Raw genomic sequence first — 19,918 nt, 5'->3', positions numbered from 1 at the left:
GACAATACCTCATTGCTGTTTTCATTTACATTTCCCTGATAATTAGTGAGGTTGAGCATGTTTTCTTCATATACCTGTTGGCCATTTGTATATCTTCTTTTGAGGAATGTCTGTTCAGATCATTTGTCCATTCTTTAATCAGATTGTTTTCTTTATTATCTAGATATTTCAGTTCCTTGTATATTTTAGATATTAATCTATTAATCTCCTGTCAAGTGAATAGTCCAAAAATACTGTCTCCATTCTGCAGATTCTCTTTTCACTCTGTTGATTGCTTCTTTTGTTGTGCAGAAGCTTTTTAGATATTAATCTCCAGTCAAATGAGTAGTTTGCAAATATTTTCTCCATTCTGCAGGTTCTCTTTTCACTCTGTTGATTGTTTCCTTTGTTGTACAGAAGCTTTTTAGTTTAATATAATCTCATTTGTCTTTGCTTTTGTTGCCTATGCTTTGGAGGTGTTATTCATAAAATCTTTTCCAAGTCCAGTGTCCTAGGCTTTTTGAAATATAAGATAAGACCATGTCATCTGCAAACAGAGACTATTTGACTTGCTCTTTTTCAATATGAATGCCATTTTTTTTCCTTCTTGCCAGATTATTCTAGTTAGGACTTCTAGTACTATGCTGAATATAAATGGTTAATGTGGGTATCCTTATCTTATTCCAGTTCTTAGACAAAAGCCTTTCAGTTTTTTTCTCCATTCAGTATAATGTTAGCTAAGGGTTTGTCATATATGTACTTTATGATGTTGAGGAACTTTCCTTCTGTACCTAATTTATTAAGAGTTTTAACTATTAAGTGAGATTAAATCTTATCAAAAGCTTTTTCTGAATCTATTGAATTGATATGATCATATCAATTTTGTCCTTCATTCTATTGATGTAAGGTATAGCACTTATTAATTTGCATATTTTGAACTATCTTTGCATTCCTAGGATAAATCTCACTTGACTGTGGTATATTATTGTTTTGATGTGTTGTTGGTTTTGGTTTGTTGGCATTTTGTTTAAGATTTTTGCACCTGTGTTCATCAGGAATGTTGAATTGTGGTTTTCCTTTTCGTTGCTGTGTCTTTGTCTGGTTTTGGTATCAGGGTTATGTTGGCCTCATAAAATGAGTTATGAAAAATTCCCTCTGCTTTAAATTTTGGAATAGTTTGAGAACAATTGGTATTAATTGTTATTCAAAGGAATGCTACTTTACAACTTCTACTCATCAATTCAGCATCATTATCTGGCACATTTCCTTTTAGCATGATCAGGTGAACTAGTGAGAGTTTACCTTGGGTTAGAGTAGAGCTACTTGGCTTACCAGAGTTTTAGAAGTAATCATTCTGGATTTATTTCTGCTCAGCTGCATTCATTTTTAACTCCAAATCTGGCCTGTGTTTCTCTTTTGTTCTTCTCCTCCTCATATTACCGCCAGATGGTTTCTGAGGTCAAGTTATCCTAGCCTCAGAGGCAGTTTTTCTTACGCTATTTGCAGTGTTGATTTTGACTTATTTAGAGGTATCCCCTGAGTCTTTTGTGGACTTCACATACTCTCATTCCTCCTTATTTTACATAAAATGTCTTAGGAAGAGTCTTTACAGATCTTTTGTGTTACTTTAAGATGTACTGGTTCATTGCTTTGTCCCTCACTTTGGCCCACATTTTATTGAAACCAGTAGATTGTGTGTGTGTTCCCATAATTATTTATTTGTTTTGCCACTCATTTCTGAACTTGCAGATACTACATTCTTTAAATTTTAAACTGTTTTTGGTACTATTGGTAGATTCCAAGGAAGAGTGTAGAATAAATATGTCTTTAATATGATATATTTTCCTTAAATTCAAAACCCAAACAATTTCGTAAAGATAGGGCTAAATGTAAGGCCCAGCTTGTTTCTTTTTCAATGTAAACCTGGAGGATAGTCCTTTGATGTGGTATAATAGGAGAAGCTAGCTGCAAAGTGGCCAAACCAAATAGCAGAACAAGGAAAAGAGTGCATGCACTATAAACTTCTTTCCAAAAAAACATTTGTAGAGGACTCCCTTTCTCTCATGTTATTTGTATCATGAAGTGACACCTTGCATTCCAGTTTTTATCCTCCAGAGTCTTATAGCATTTTGAATACAAAAACATTATGTGAGCTTTCACTATACCTGACCCTCTATAAAACTCAGACACTGGTTCACATTGAGAGTGGAATATGAGCCAGAGGACAAACTCAGGCAAGAGTAACCTCCAACAAAAGAAGCATTTTTACAATATATGATCATGTTGAGGTCTTCTTAAGATGTTTCTCTGTCTTGTCATTATGGCAACCTGATGCTCCATGGGACTCAATATATTCCTGACTATGTTTGTATAGAGTTGATCATTTCTATTCAAAGAACATTATTGGGTGGAATTAAAATTTTAGTCAGAATTTGTGTAATACTTACTGTATATACTCCAGTACTCTTCAACTCTAAGATATATGCTATCTCGGATGGGCACGGTGGCTCATGCCTGTAATCCTAGCACTTTGGGAGGCTGAGGTGGGTGGATCACGAGGTCAGGAGATTGAGATCATCCTGGCTAACACGGTGAAACCCTGTCTCTACTAAAAATACAAAAAATTCGCCGGGCATGGTGGTGGGCGCCTGTAGTCCTAGCCACTCAGGAGGCTGAGGCAGGAGAATGGCATAACCCCGGGAGATGGAGCTTGCAGTGAGCCAAGATCATACCACTGCACTCCAGCCTGGGTGACAGAGTGAGACTCTGTCTCAAAAAAAAAAAAAAGTGTGTAGTATCTCTCCACTCTCTCTCTCCCTCTTGCTCTGGCCATGTGAAGTGTCTTACTTCCCCTTTGGCTCCTGCCATTATTGTAAGTTCTCAGGCCTCCCCAGAAGTAGATGCTGCCGTGCTTCCTGTGCAGCCTGCAGGACTGTGAGCCAATTTAACCTCTCTCTCTCTTTTTTTTTTTTTTTATAAATTACCCAGTCTCACGTATTTATAGCAGTGCAAGAACTGACTAATACAGAAAATTAGTACCAAAGAATGGGGCATTGCTATAAATATACCTGAAAAATGTGGAAGCAACTTTGGAACTGGGTAACGGGTAGAGGCTGGAAGAGTGTGGAGGGCTAAGAAGACAGGAAGGTGAGGAAAAGTTAGCAACTTCCTAGAGACTTGTTAAATTGTTGTGACTGAAATGCTGATAATAATATAGACAGTGAAGGCCAGGCTGATAAGGTCTCAGATGGAAATGAGGAACTTATTGGGAATTGGAGCAAAGGTCACTTTTGGTATGCATTAGCAAAGAGGTTAGGATTGTGCTCCTGCTCTAGGTATCTGTGGATCTTTGAACATGAGAGAAATAATTTAAAGTATCCAGAAGAAGAAATTTCTAAGCAGCAAAGTATTCAAGATGTAGCCTGGTTGCCTCTAACAACCTAAGCTAATATGCATGAGCAAAAAAATGACCTGAAACTGGAACTTACATTTAAAAGGAAAGCAGAGTGTAAAAGTTTGGAAAACGTGCAGCCCAGCCATGTGGTAGAAAAGAAAACCCATTTTCAGAGGAGGAATTTAAGCAGGCTGCACAAATTTGCATAACTAAAAGGAAGGCATTTCAGAGAGGTAGTTCCTCCCATCATAGGTCAGAGGCCTAGGACGGAAGAATGGTTTCATGGGCCAGATTCAGGGCCTTGTTGGTCTTTGCAGCCTAGGGACATTGAACATCCCAGTTGCTCCAGCTTCAGCTGTGGCTAAACAGGGCCCAGGTACAGCTTGGGCCATTGCTTCAGAGAGTGCAAGCCATTAGCCTTGGTGGCTTCCACATGGTAGCAAACCTGTGGGTGTGCAGAGTGCAAGGGTGAGGCTTGGTAGCCTCCAACCAGATTTCAGAATATGTATGGAAAAGCCTGGAAGTCCAGGCATAATCCTACAGGAAAGGTGGAGCCCTCAAGGAGAACTTCTACAAGGGAAATGTGGAGGAGAAATGTGGGATTGGATCCCCAAACAGAGTCCCCATGAAGGCACCACCTAGTGGATCTCTGAGAAGAGAGCTATCATCCTCCAGACCCCAGAATGGTAGATCCACTGGCAGCTTGCAATCCGTGCCTGGAAAAGTCATAGGTACTCAACGCCAACCCATGAGAACAATTTCATCCCTGAAAAGCCACAGGGATGAAACTGCCCAAGACCTTGGGAGCCCACCGTTTGCATCAATGTGCCCTGGATGTGAGACATAGAGTCAAAAGAGATTATTTTGGAGTTTTAAGATTTAATGACTGCCTGCTGGGTTTCAGACTTCCATGGACCCTGTGGCCCCTTTCTTTTGGTTGATTTCTCCCTTTTGGAATGGGCATATTTACCTAATGCCTCTACACCCATTGTATCTTGGAAGTAGCTAATGTGTTTTTTATTTTACAGACTCATAGGTGAAAGGGACTAGGCTTGTCTCTGATGCAACTTTGGATTTTGGAACTTTGAGTTAATGCTGGAATGTGTTAAGCCTTTGGGAACTGTTGGGAAGACATGACTGTATTTCAAAATATGAGAAGGACATGATATTTGGGAGGGGCCAGGGAAGAATGATACATGGTTTGGATCTGTGTCTGTGCCCAAATCTCGTGTTGAATTATAATCTTCAGTGTTGGAGGTGGGGCCTGGTGGAAGGTGATTAGATGATGAGGGTGAATTTTTCCCTTTAGTTCCATTCTCATAATAGAATTACAGTGAGATCTGATTGTTTAAAAGTGTGTAGTACATCCCCATTCTCTTTCCCTCCTGCTCTGGCCATGTGAAGTGCCTCATTTCCACTTTGCCTTCCATCATGACTGTAATTTCCCTGAGGCCTCCCCAGAAACAAATGCCACCATGCTTCCTGTCCAGTCTATGGAACCATGAGCCAATTAAACCTCTTTTTTAAGAAAATCAATTACTCAGTCTCAGGTATTTCTTTATAGCAGTGCAAGAACAGACTAATGCATATGTCTTTCTCAGGACTCACATAACTGGTAAAATTTGAAAGTAATCCTATTCTATGATGACTAAGATCTTGAGTTTGTAGTCACATGGCTCTGGAATCAAACCTTGTTCTTACTTTTTACTGGGTTTGTGATATTGGGCACGACATTTCTCTGGGCCTTTCTTTCCTGGGCTATAACTTGAAGATAATAGCAGCACCTACCTGTAGGGATTTGTAAGGATGCAATGGGATAAGTTATTAATATGTATAGCAATTAGCACAATGGCTGGCATGTAGTAAGCATTCAGTAAGTGCTATCTACAAGGACTGTAAGTAATTTATTTATTTCTCTATCGAATGCAGGAGGTTATATCAGAGGAGGGAATTCTTGCAAATCAGTCTGACAGTCAAAGTTTAGTAAAATTGGGATCTAGTGATGGTGGTGAAAGAAAAATAAAATGGGAACAGTTTTGCTTATAAATTCTTTTGAAAAAATAACTCCCAAAATCCCAATATAACTTTCATGGGCTCTTTAAGAAAATAATACCAAACAGTCAGACTATATCTCATGTGATACAATTCCTTTTGAGGAATTTGATTCTGAAAGGTAAACACCAGGAGACTGTAATTGGTAAGTGGAAATATTTGAGCAGAAGCTCATGAGATTTACCAGTCTTGGCAAAGAGTACAGTAAAGTATTGAAAATTTGGCCTTTGGAATCAGATGCCAGTATTCTCTAATAGTTGTGTAACCTTTGCCTATTTCCTCATCTTTAAAATAGAGGTTAAATTGTTGCATAACTCACAGAGTTGTTGGATGAGTAAATAAGGTCATTAGGCAAATCAAAACCACAATGAGATACCATCTCACACCAGTTAGAATAGCAATCATTAAAAAATCAGGAAACAACAGGTGTTGGAGAGGATGTGGAGAAATAGGAATACTTTTACACTGTTGGTGGGACTGTAAACTAATTCAACCAGTGTGGAAGACAGTGTGGCAAGTCCTCAAGGATCTAGAACTAGAAATACTATTTGACCCACCCATCCTATTACTGGGTATATACCCAAAGGATTATAAATCATGCTGCTATAAAGACACATGCACACATATGTTTATTGCAGCACTATTCATAATAGCAAGGACTTGGAATCAACCCAAATATCCATCAGTGACAGACTGGATTAAGAAAATGTGGCACATATACACCATGGAATACTATGCAGCCACAAAAAAGGATGAGTTTGTGTCCTTTGTAGGGACATGGATGCAGCTGGAAACCATCATTCTCAGCAAACTATGGCAAGAACAGAAAACCAAATACTGCATGTTCTCACTCATAGGTGGGAATTGAACAATGAGATCACCTGGACACAGGAAGGGGAACATTACACACTGGGGCCTATTGTGGGGAGGGGACAGCGGGGAGGGATAGCATTAGGAGATATATCTAGTGTAAATGACGAGTTAATGGGTACAGCACACCAACATGGCACAAGTATACATATGTAACAAACCTGCACGTTGTGCACATGTACCCCAGAACTTAAAGTATAATAATAAAAAAAAAATTAAAAAGAAAGGAAAACATAGGGTCATTAGTGGAGGCTCTCAGTACAGTGTCTGGTCCATAAGAAAGATTCAGCCAATGTTAATTATGGTTGGAAACTGCCATACTTTGACTTCTGTCTTCCAAACTCTTTTAAGAGGATGAAAGTTGAGAAACTCTTTCACTAGTTCTAGAATTTCTGTGTATTTATAGATAATCTCACTTGAGCTCCTGTAAAGCAGATCATTACTTTCAACTAATAAAATTCACCTTGTATGAATCCACATTTGGTGCTCTTCTCCAGAAACTCTGCTAACTTTTCCAGAAATGCCTTAGATAGAAGAAATTTCCTGATTTTGTGAGCTTCTTACTTGAATAATTTCTCTTTCTTTTTAAGCCTATAAACAAGGCAAGTCTCCTATTGTTACCTGAGCTTCTAAGGTAACAAGAAAAAGTGTATTTGTGTAAAGAGGTGGTTAATGCCCTGCCACTAATAAAATGCTCCAGATGTAATTACAGAGGAGGATGCAGTATTTTAAAGGAAAATTGAAAAGTAGATTTTTTTTTGAGACAGCATCTCATTCTGTTGCTCAATCAGGAGTGCAGTGGTGGTCATAGCTCCCTGCAGCCTTGAACTCCCAATCTCAAGTGATTCTCCCACCTCAGCTTCCTGAGTAGCTGGAACTACGAGTGCATGCCACCAAACCTGGTTAATAGTTTTAAGTTTTGTAGATACAGGGTCTCACTATGTTGCCCAGGCTGGTCTCGAACTCATGGCCTCAAGTGAGCTTCCTGCCTCAGTTTCCCAAAGTGCTAGGATATTGGTGTGAGCCACCACACCCAATTAATTCTTGTAGTTCTAAAATTTCTTGAACAGATGTTGGTTTTCTTTGAATACAAGTTGATATACCTTTGCTATCTATATCAGTGAAGACCCTGTGAAGTAGATGTGAAGGTGTTCTAGATATTATTTACCATGAGTCGGGTACTTATAAGGTGATATAGATATTTATAAACATCTCTAAGCTAGAGACATTTATTTCTTCTGATAGCCCCATGAGATTGATTTTTGAATCTTTATTTTATAGTTAAGGACATTGCAGCTCAGAAAGGTGAAGTAACTGGCCCGAGATCAGTTTCCGGTGAGAGGTACAGTATGGATACAAACACATCTTTCTTATTAGATACTCTGTGCTTTTTTTTGCAATACCATAAGGCTTTCTAGTCAAGTAGACTAAATACATGGATTAAGCTATAATGCACGGTCTTGCCTTTGATATATTTTTTTTTTAGATTCCACTTAACCACTCATATATGCTAGTTCTTTTCCCTCCATTGATGGAAAATATTATCTCCAGAGTAGCACACTGATACTTGCTGATGACCACAAAAAGAAAACTTGTTCTTTAGTTTCATATCACAAAAAATAATGAGCACCATCTCCAGCCCCATTATCCAATTTACCTTTGTTGTTTTACCACGAAATATTCTGTATAAATACTTATTTAGTGAAGCAATACCTTCAATTTTAACTGAAGTACCACTTTTATTTATTCATGTTGACAAAACATCTTCTGTAACTGGGTAAAAGAGTTTAGGGCTCTGAACCTTTAAATTTCTTCTACCCTTTGTGATGTGGCTAAATGGAGCTGAATATTTCCTAGATGCCATGAGCTGGTAAAACAGGATGTTTACAGTTATACTGAGACATACAGAAGTAAACTTCATACAATTTTCTACAACTTAAGTATACTTTCATGATGTCCTTATGGAAATTTGATTGCATCATTTATAAGGCTATAATACTAGGTTTACCAAAATACTAAGGGCCATGAAATTCAAGGTAGACATTTTCTATCGGAAGCCTTGTACAATCATATTTGTACTTCAAGGACTTAGTCTGAGACCCCATGCTATTCTTCCACAAAATACAGAGAATCCTGGGCAACATCCCTGTGATACAAACACAGATTGCAGACTTTTTCTCTTATTTGTTACTGTTCACCTCCACAAATACAAAGCCTTGACAAACATAACGTGATTATTTCAAATTCTCTTCACAAATAGTTTAGACCTTTGCATTGCCTGGCAGCCTGGTAAACTGCTCCTAGATTAGCCAACAAAGAAGATAAAAAGAAAGAAAGAAAGGGGGGAAAAAAAAACAGAGAGGAAAGGCCTGAAGTGCAGTGGCTCAGAGCTTCAATTCTCTGCAGTTTTGCTTTCAGTGTTCATAAAGGTTGGCTCACTCGACTCATCTTTCACTAAGAGAATTAACTTATTGAACCAAAAGATTAGGTTCGGATTTTTTTTCCACTGAGAAGCTCATTAGAGCTTCTGAATATGCCTCTCTTGAGTAGACTCAGTTTAAATTTTTCTGTTAACAAAGACACTTCATCAGTCTTGGCCACCTTTTGAACTCATTCAGTTCAAAACTTCCTCAGTTCAAAAGTACACAGAAGCTGATAATTAGAAATGCACGTTTTTTTTTTTTGCACTTTCCAGGCATATTTCAGGTCTTTGTTTTCTATTTTTTTAATCATCATTGCCTTAACATTTTCTTTTTCACTTTTATTTTGTTTCCTCTGCATTTTTTACATCTCTGCTCACCAAATTTTATTAAGATTCGATAACATGTTGGTGGGGCTTAATGAAACACTGTGCAAAATCTATGGTCTTGTGTAAAATGTAAAGACAGAACTAGTCTGTCACAAGAAAGAGATGGAAAATTTTGCAAACCCTAGGATACCTGGTCTTCCTACAATGATCACAAAAGCTAGAGACAATATTTATTTTTGTTCCTACAGGGGTCACAATGCAGTGCTTTGTAATTCTTTCATATCTGGTCAATGCTTCCTTATTCTCCAACCTTCTACTATGTAGATACTCCTTATTTTTAATGTTACCTTTGAACTCCTACCATGAAATGCAGTGAGCACCATAAGATAGACTGAGAAATAAAGTATAGAAATTGTTGCCTCAATTCCTTTTTTTATTTTGTAAATCACATCAGTCAGAGGAGCACGTTGGTTTTACCTTTATAGTATGTCCTAAATCTGACCACCATTTTTGCTACTTATCTGCCTGCATTGGTAATCTAAGCCATCAGCTGTTTTTGCCTATACTACTGAATGTTTCGAATATCTAAATGATTTCCCTTCTTTCATTCCTATTTCCACCCCCATCTAACCAGAGTAAGCTTTTAAAATATAAACTAAATCATATTACTTCTTTGCTTAAAATTCCCCAATTGCTTCTCATTGAACTTGGGTTAAATCCATTCACCTCCACAATTATTCTTGAGGGATCTGTCTCTTGCCTACCACATTGACCATATTTCTTGTATTCTTGAGGGATCTGTCTCTTGCCTACCACATTGACTGTATTTCCAACCACACTGTGACTTCTGTGCTTCAGCCACACTGGCCTCTTTTCTCTAAACATGACATGCTTACCATTGTGGTTCCCTGTGGCTATAATTGTTCTTCCTGCCAGGGTTTGCTTGGCAGGCTTCCTCTCATTCAGTTCTTCACTTCTTAGAGAGCTTGTCTTAGTTACCTAATCTAAATAAGCTCTTCCTTGTTCCCATCTCTGTTGATTTTCCTTATTCTATTATCATTAATTTTCTTTATAACACTTACCTTCATCTGAAATTATGTATTAATTTATTTCCTTGTTTACTGTTTGCCATATTAAAAAAACAGAATTGTAGGTTTATTCAAGCATTGTACTCATTTGTCTTGTTGATTGCAGTATCCTGTGTCCTGAAAACAGTGCCTGGTACATTGTGCATGCACAATAAACGTTTCTTGAATGAATGAATATCCAAAGAGAGTCATGCATTGAGAACAAAAGAAGATATGTGGCATCTCCTACTTAGATCATGAGATCTTTATAAGTTAGCCACAGCAGAAAGATATGTTTCAAACAAATCTATGTTATGAACATAAAGATATTTAAATAACTCATCTTCATGTCATTTCAGTAACCAAGAATTTACTGCAGCTTTTCTGCTGCTCAGTGAAATGATTCCCGGAGGCTAAATGTGTAACACATTAAAATAAACATTTTTTAAAAACACCTTGGATGTGTGTGTGACAAAAACCACACAGGGCATCTATTTTTAGAGTAATATGTCATGTGACGCTTAATTATTATCTCTGCTTATGCCAGAGAACAAGAAATGTGTCATGACATTCTTCTGGGTGTTTCCCCTAGGATTTCTTGTCTAAGCTGTAACTCAATTTGGCTTGCACAGCTTAATATGAAATATAAAATAATTGGTGGTTCTATACTTATGAGTCATTCAGGAAAATCAAATGGTAGAAAAGTTGGGGAGAGAAAGAGGAGAACTGAGGTAGAAAAGCTGAATGGTAATAAGTCAGTCACCTAGGAGGGTGCCTGAAATTTTTTTGCCCACTTGAAAATTTTAAATGTCTAATTTTCTTCTATATGCCAAACAGATACTCTATAGTTGTTTGAAAAAGCCTATTTTGCTAACTGAGGCAGACAAAATCAATGATATAAACTATTTCTGGATTATTGGTTAAGAGTATTATAAAGATTTTGTAAGTTATAAAGAATTATCATACTGGTCAAAGTTAATTTCCACACCTTGAAAGTCAAGTGATGATTTCTCAGTTTTCAAATGGGGAAACTGAGTCTCAGACAGATAAAGAGATTTGCTTAAATTCAGCATGTAAGAGCCAAGGTGGAATGTGTAAAACACTTAGTTATGTCTGTATGTTTATAGCTTATTGTCATTTCTCTTTGATCTCACTTATTAATAAAAGGTCTGGATTAGAGGCATCTGTTGGAAGAAGTAATAGTATTTCAATTAGACCGTATTAGTCTGTTCTCACAATGCTATAAAGAACTGCCAAAACCTAGGTAATTTATAGAGGAAAGAAGTTTAATTGACTCACAGTTCTGCATCACTGAGGGTGGGGGAGTTCAGGAAACTTACAATCATGGCAGAAGGGGAAGCAAACATGTCCTTCTTCACATGATGGTTGGAAGGGGAAGAATGAGAACCAAGCGAAGGGGGAAGCCCCCTTATAAAAACATCAGATCTCATGAGAACTTGCTCACTATCATGAGAATAGCATGGAGGAACTGCCTTCATGGTTCAATTCCCTCCCACCGGGCCCCTCCCATGACACATGGGGATTATGAGAACTACAATTCAGGATAAGACTTGGGTGGGGATGCAGCCAAACCATATCATTCTACCACTGGTCTTTCTCAAATCTCATGTCCTCACATTTCAAAACGCAATCATGCCCTTCTAAATGTGCCCCAAAGTCTTAATTCATTCTGGTATTAACCCAAAAGTCCATGTTCAAAGTCTCATCTGAGACAAGGCAAGTCCCTTTTGCCTATGAGCCTGTAAATTCAAAATCAAGTCAGCTACTTCCAAGATACAATGGGGGCACAGGGATTAGGTAAATGTTTCCATTCCAAATGGGAGAAATTAGCCAAAACAAAGGGGCTACATGTTCCATGCAAGTCCAAAATCCAACAAGGCAGTCATTAAATCTTAAACTTCCACAATGATCTCCTTTGACTGCATGTCTTTGACTCCAGGTCACGCTGATGCAAGAAGTGGACTCCCATGACCTTGTGCAGCTCCACCCCTGTGGCTTTGCAGGGTACAGCCCCCCTCCTGGCTGCTTTCATAGGTGGTGTTGAGTGTCTGCGGCTTTTCCAGGCACAGAGTGCAAGCTGTTGGTGGATCTAGCATTCTAGTGTCTGGAGGATGGTGGTCCTCTTCTAACAGCTCTACCAGGCAGTGACCCAGTGGGGACTCTGTGTGTGGGGGGGTCCAATCCCACATTTCCCTTCTACACTGCCCTAGAAGAGATTTTCCATGAGGACTCTGCCCCTGCAGCAGACTTCTGCCTGGACATCCAGACATTTTCATACATCCACTGAAATCTAGGCAGAGGTTCCCAAACCTCAATTCTTGACTTCTGTTCATGTGCAGGCTCAACACCATGTGGAAGCTGCCAGGACTTGGGGCTTGCACCTTCCAAAGTCACAGCCTGAGCTATACCTTTACCTCTTTTACCCACAACTGGAGAGGCTGGGATGCAGGGCACCAAGTCCTGAAACTACAGAAAGAAGCAAGGCCCTGGGCCTGGCCCAGGAAACCACTTTTTCCTCCTAGGCCTCGGCCTGTAGTGGGAGGGGCTGCTGTGAAGGTCTCTGACATGCCCCGGAGACTTTACTTTGTCTTGCTGATTAACATTTGGCTCCTTCTCTATCGCATCACCAGGCTGCACACTTTCCAAAGTTTTACACTCTGTCACCTCTTGAATGCTTTGCTGCTTAGAAATTTCTTCTGCCAGATACCCTAAATTATTTCTCTCAAATTCAAAGTTCCACAGATCTCCAGGGCAGGGGGAATATGCCACCAGTCTCTTTGCATAGCAAGAGTTACCATTATTCCAGTTCCCAACAAGTTCCTCATCTCCATTTGTGATACCTCAGCCTGGACTTCGTTGTTCATATCACTATCAGCATTTTGGTCAAAGCCATTCAACAAGTCTCTAGGAAGTTCCAAACTTTTCCACATTTTCCTGTCTTCTGAGCCCACCCACATCTCTAGGAAGTTTCAAACTTTCCCACATTTTTCTGTCTTCATCTGAACCCTCCAAACTGTCCCAACCTCTGCCTGTTAGCCAGTTCCAAAGTTGCTTCCACACTTTCAGGTATCTTTATAGCAGTGCCCCACTCTCTGTGGTACCAATTTACTGTGCAAGTCTGTTCTCACACTGCTGTAAAGAACTGCCTGCGATTGGACAATTTCTAAAGGAAAGAGGTTCAGTTGACTCACAGTTCCACATGACGGGGGAAGCCTCAGGAAACTTACAATCATGGCAGAAGGAAAAGCAAACATGTCCTTCTTCACATGATGGTTGGAAGGAGAAAAATGAGAGCTGAGCACAGGGGGAAGCCTCTTATAAAACCACCAGATCTCATGAGAACTTGCTCACTATCATGAGAATAGTATGGGAGAATCCACCCCCAGTGATCAATTACCTCCCACTGGGCCTCTCTCATGACTTATGGGGATTATGGGAACTACAATTCAAGATTAGATTTGGGTAAGGACACAACCAAACCATATCATAGGCTTTGTATTAAATATGATGCCAGTAAACCTATTCTTTCCATAAGCCCTAATATTTTTTAAATCAATATTAAGAAACAATAATGGCTTAGAGCTATACATTCATGTAGTAGAACATTAGTGTTGGAAGGGACTTTTGAGATTTTATTTAACCTCTAATACACAACAGAAGCATCTTCTAGAGTATTTCTATGAGATGGTGGTCCTGGATAGTCCATTTATAGTGTCCACCATTTATTCCCTCTTAACAACTTCCTTCATATAAGTTGCAGTGTTTGCTATCTTGTGACCCTAATGTTCTGATCACAGCTGAGAGGATTATGGCTGGGTAGCTGCTACAAAGGCAACTATTTGGAGAAATAAATTTGTAAGATGGCCTGGTGAGAGGAACTTAAGAGTGATGCACTGTATTTGATGTTGACAGGACAATTAAATAAGATTATCTAGTCTGGGTGTGGTGGTTCATGCCTGTAGTCCCAGCACTTTGGGAGGCTAAAGTGGTTGGATTGCTTGAGCTCAGTAGTTCAAGACTAGCCTGGGTAACATGGGGAAGCCCTGTCTCTACAACAAATACAATAATTAGCAGAGTGTGGTGACATGCACCTATGGTCCCAGCTACTCAAGAGGCTGAGGTCGGAAGATCACTTGAACCTGGGATGTCAAGGCTGCAGTGAGCCTGCACTCCAGCCTGGGTGGCAGAGTGAGACCCTGTCTCAAGAAACAATAAAGATTATCTAGCAGGGCATTTTAAAGTAAGTCATAGAGAAAAATCAGCAGATAGCAGAGATGTCAGAAGACAAAACACCATAGGAAAAAAAAAAAAAAAAAAAAAAAAAAACTAGTGTGGAGAAGTCATGGGGCAGGAGAAGCCTAGAATAGGAGTAGCCATGAGAAGCAAAGACGTCAGTTGCTTGTGGGGCAGTTAAATTATTTAGAGCAGAAAAGAGAAGTGAGATCTCAAGCGTAGTTGATGCCATTGAGTCAAGACAGCAGTTCTTTGATGACCAAAGATGCTATTGAATTATGGACATCCATCCATACATTTCCATTTCTTCTTTAAATTCATGTATGAGATTTCTGATATTTCCTTTTTTACTAATAAATTTCCAGGGTAAGTAAGGTAAGTTAGGTAACTGGACAATGCCTCTTTTCTGTGGCAAGTTCTAAGAGACTATTTAATTTGATTGGATTTTCACTAATTTTCATCAGCCTATTTTCTTCTGAGACAGCTTGTTGAAACATTTTATTTATGTTAAACCTAAACTTAATTCCTTATAATTTGTTAGTCCTAGTCTAGGAATCTAGAGAAACACCAATTAAGTCTACATCCTTATTTTAATGGCGATCTGTTAACTATAGGAACGTAAGTATCACATCTTAGATACCCTTAACAACCCTAAACCAGCCAAGTATTTATGTCAATTAAAATATTATTTCCAGTTTCTCCAGTAATATTATATAATATCGTTTCTATAACTTTCAACTTAATTGTCAATGTCTGCTCCTCCTTTTATTTGTCAACACTCTATTTAAAGGCTTAATTCAGAGCCAGACATAAACCTTAACTTCCCTTGATATAGACAGTACACTTCTATTAATTTAGCCTAAGATTTCATTAACCATCAGTTTCATCATCATCTTCTGACTCATGGTAGCCCACCTCCAGGGCATTTAAAAGGCACTCTTGGCCTGAATTTTGTTCTTGAATAATGGGACTTTAAAGATATCAATGCTAGATTTAAATTTGTCTCTATTAAATTTAGTGTTAGTGATTTGGCTCTATCATAGCTTTTTGCTGTCTTTTCCAAATTGTGTTCTGTAGAAGATTCATGTCCACAAAGGTAGTAATTACACACACACATTTATACAACACATGCACACATACACATAGTTCCCACCATGTTATAAGTTTGATAAGTTTTAGGGTAAAGAAGGATTTAAAAAGTTATTTCTGTACAACCTTAGAGCCTAATCTCTAGCTGAGAGAAATAGTGTTGGCTGTTTCTCAAAAATTTTATTATGGAACTATTTTGTTGAATGCCTACTAATATTTACAGGAACACAAATACCCTTTTGGCCTTAAACATGCTATGAATCTTCCTGAATCATAGCCTCCTAATCCATAATATGGGGATAATATTTGTCTCATAAGGTTACTGGGAATGTTCAAGGAGATGATGTATCTGAAGCACCTCTTTTAGTGCTTGAGCCATATAAAGGGCTCAAACAATGTTTATTCTTATTACTATCTTTTAAGATTTTTATTTCACTACGTGATTTTTCTTGGTATATTTTTATATTTTGTCATCAAAATTCACAAAAATGCTTATGTACATCTTCATTTTTAAATAAAATTACCAGACCTCTTCTCTTCTAAATTATTTATTTATTCTTCATATTATGTACTTTTACGTAGAATTATCTTAGTCTCTTATTCAAATACCAAACTAAAATTCCAGTTTACCAGCTAGTTTTGATTAAGTTCAATTCAACAGCTGTTTCTTGAGAATTCTTGTCATTCACACTGACCTTGGCTTTCTTTTGCTATGCCTCATAAATCTTTCCTCTTTTCCATCCTTTTTCTCACTTCTCTCGGTGTCATCACATTGGGTCTAGGGGTTTTTAGATTTTGTTGACTGTCTCAACCCAACCTCTAAATCAGACACACAGCTTTTGCCTACTGAGCCTGTTGAGATGATGGCTGTTTATAATAAATACTCCAAATGAGAATTCAATCTCAAAATAATCTTTTCTGATATTTGCAAACGTTTTTCAGTTTAAAAATTGTTTTGTCTCTTGCTATTTTGCCTGTGGCAGAAATTGAAAGAAGAATTAAAGAAATATATGAAAATGACACCAGGATTAGGACCATATTTGTAACTTCTCTGTTTCGGTGTTCCCTTTCTTCATGCAAAATAGTAATGCCTCCCCTGTATCTCTCCACTTAGATGTCTGGGGGTAGTCCCAGGGAATACCCCAGCTGCCTCTTTCACCTGTGATGTGAAGTGACCCAGAAATGGAAAAGACAGGGAAGAATAAGAGCTGGTGGGGAAAAAGATGTGGCTAAGACAGAACATTTGTTTTAGGCATCTGTGTCAGGAATTGGAGCCCATGGGGGACAGAGCTAACACTAAAGATACTGAACAAATAGAGAGGGCAGAGAGAAAACTATGGCTTTTGCCTTTCCTGCTCTCTGTGTTCCAGCAAACCCCTATCAGTATAATTCAGCTGACATAGAAGCCTAGGACATGCAGCCCCAAGTAATCCAGAGCAAGGAAAGATGAATACATTTGAAGTCAAATAGGTTCAGGACTTAGCACAGAAGTCATTGGCAGGGTACATAGACCATGAGTCCTCAGGTTCCTCATCTATGAATTAGGAATAATAAAAGTACTTGCTCATGATTAAGTAATACTATATACAAAAAGGTTCTGAACAGATTGTGTAACCAGTAATGGTGATACAAATAATGTAATAGAGTACCTAGAGCAGACTAAATTTTAATTTTTGTTGTGTCAGGCTATTCGTTATTTTGCAGGCTTAACTTTATTAAAATTTGTTACTTGGGAGGTGAAAACGGAATCTTTGAGGCAGAAATTGCATTTATTCTAGGAAGGATTGCCATAGTGAGCCTGGCAGATGCAAGTCATGCATGCATCTACTCATTGCTTTGGGAAGACTGAATCAGTGAAGTCATCTGAGTGTTGATGTATCACAGAAATGTTGAATCCTACTTAGTAATATAGATTGCATACATTTTAGCTTTATACCTAAAGACTTAAAGACACTCCTTTCCTAAGTCTTGATCTCGTCCACCTTTTGACTAAAATATTTGTTTGTTCTGTGGTGATATGTGGGTCTCTGCATTCAAGTCCTCAAGATTTGGAGGTAAGTCTGAACACCATCTGAAAGATGTGTTGCTTACCATCTCTCTGTATCAATTCGAAGGTTAAAACAATCAAGTAAGCTAGATAAAACTTGACGTAATACAGTGTGATGTAATACAACTAAATGTTTGGTACATCTCACTTGATTGTTTAAGACTAAGACTGGGAAATGTGCTGTCATATATGATGATTTTCTTTTTGTCTGGCCATGGAGTAAAAAACACACTGTAAATACAGATAGTGTGTGATTTCCTCTAAAGGAAATGGACATTCCCATTGTCAATCATTTTAGAGCAAGAAAGAAAGCAAGTCTGAAATCAGGATGTAGACTAACCTGCTTCTCTGTCTGAGATTTACAGAATTATGATCAGGACCCTACTATGGAGGGATGTCTGGATATTCCCACTCGTGGGGACAGAGTGGACTCCCTGTGACTTGGAACGTGCCAGATCCTAAGCCTGGAGAGGGAAGTTTTGTGAAGATTGGTAGTTCTTTAAGAGTACTTATTTTTTTCTCAGGATATTAAGCTTCAAGCATTTTCAAGCTTTTAATAAATATAGCCTGGGGAATTAAGAACTGAGCCTCATTCCATGTTTTGAAGGCAGGACAGTGCAAACAGCATTTGTTTTGAAGACTTCATTTAGAAAATAGCAAAGTGAGACCAGTGGGAAAGCTTGAGTTGGGTCTGAAGGTGCTAATCAATCACACCACTCTCTGTGCCAATCTGTCCCAACTAAGAAACAGTCGCAGCAGTAAGACAGGCATGAAAAGATCGACTTCATTGTTATTATATAATGGAGAATGTGTCTTGAATCAAAGGCCAAATACGCTTCTTGCTACTTTCTCTTGAATTGAACTTACATACCTAGGTAGAAGCAGAACAGCTGGACAGCAGTAAATTTCCTCTAATGACAGGAACAGAGAGAGAAGAGAGAGAGGTGTAAAGGAAGAAGGAGTTGGAAAGAAGAACATATTCAGTCTGCAAGAAGGGAAGGTCCTGAAGTAAGAGAGGAGAAAGGCAAGAATAGATTGGGCTACACATGCTTAGTTTCATCTCCTCAGTGTCAACAATAAAGGCATTCCTCCAGAGTGAGTCATGGGGGAGAAGATAAGGCCATCCTCCCAAACTGCTTTCTCTTAGGAGAGGTATGGAAGTTTGTTCTCGATGGGAACTGAAGAGTGGTGGTAATAAGCTGTCCCACTAAACGATAATGATAGTGGGCTTTCTTTCTCCTTACTATTTTGTTGGTATTTCTGAAAACTGCATCCTAAGGACTTTTAGAACTTCATAAAAGCATTCTTGGGGTAGGAGAGCCTGTTGTGTTTTCTCCTAACGCTTTGTTTGTTGGAAGAACTCAGGAAAGTGTGGCACAAATGTAGAAAGAGGGTATGTTTCAGAGAGTAAACAGAAAAAGAATTTTGACTTACAGATACTATGAAGGAAGAAAACTTTGTTCAGAGACATGAAGACAAAAATAATCTGGATATAAAATGAACATACTCTAGAGTGCCTCTATCTGCAATAAGGAGATGACAACATGCATTGCTGGTCAGAAAATTTCAGAATCACTGACTTCCGTATGGAAGCTTTTTTCAGACAGCCAATTATTCCAAACTTTGTTTTCCTCTAGATGGAATCTTGTCATCTTTGAGCAAGCCAAAAGGATCATAGGATATTTCTCCACGACCTGGTTATACACACATGGGGGAAGTGATATTTGCAGAGTGCTCAGGCTTATTACATTTCCAATTGCTGTTGGTCGGTGGGAAGTGTTGTTAAAGAGCTCCAGGAGGTACGACTTTCTTGAACTGGATAAAAAAGCAATAGTCAAAAGTTAGTGGTAAAAAAGAAACCACAGAAGGTGAATAGAAAAGCAGAATTTAAACAGCAGTTTAGGAGTCTGAATGACAGACCATTATAATTGGAAGCCCATTTTTTTTAATGGTTTCTGGAGAAGGAAAAAGGCATAGTATCCATCTTTCATTCCCATCATATATATACAAGCATACCTTGGAGATATTGTGGGTTTTGTTCCGGACCACGACGATAAAGCAAATATCACAATAAAGTGAGTTGCACATTTTTTTTGTTTCCCAGAGCATATACGAGTTATATTTACACTATATTGTAGTCTATTAAGTGTGCAAGAACATTATGTCTAAAAAATGTACTACCTTAATTCAAAAATACTTTATTGCTAAAATGCTAATGATCACATGCAACTTCAACCTGAGTTGTAATGTTCTTGCTGGTGCAGTGTCTTGCCTCAATGTTGATGGCCACTGACTAATCAGGGTGGTGGTTGCTGAAGGTTGGTGTGGCAGTGGCAGTTTCTTAAAATAAGACAACAATGAAGTTTGCCGCATCAATTGACTCTTCCACTCATAAAAAATTTATCTTTAGCATGTGA

The sequence above is a fragment of the Theropithecus gelada genome, unplaced genomic scaffold (assembly GCF_003255815.1).
Source record: "Theropithecus gelada isolate Dixy unplaced genomic scaffold, Tgel_1.0 HiC_scaffold_15875, whole genome shotgun sequence".
Lineage (NCBI taxonomy): Eukaryota > Metazoa > Chordata > Mammalia > Primates > Cercopithecidae > Theropithecus > Theropithecus gelada.
This window is presented reverse-complemented; position numbering follows the sequence as displayed.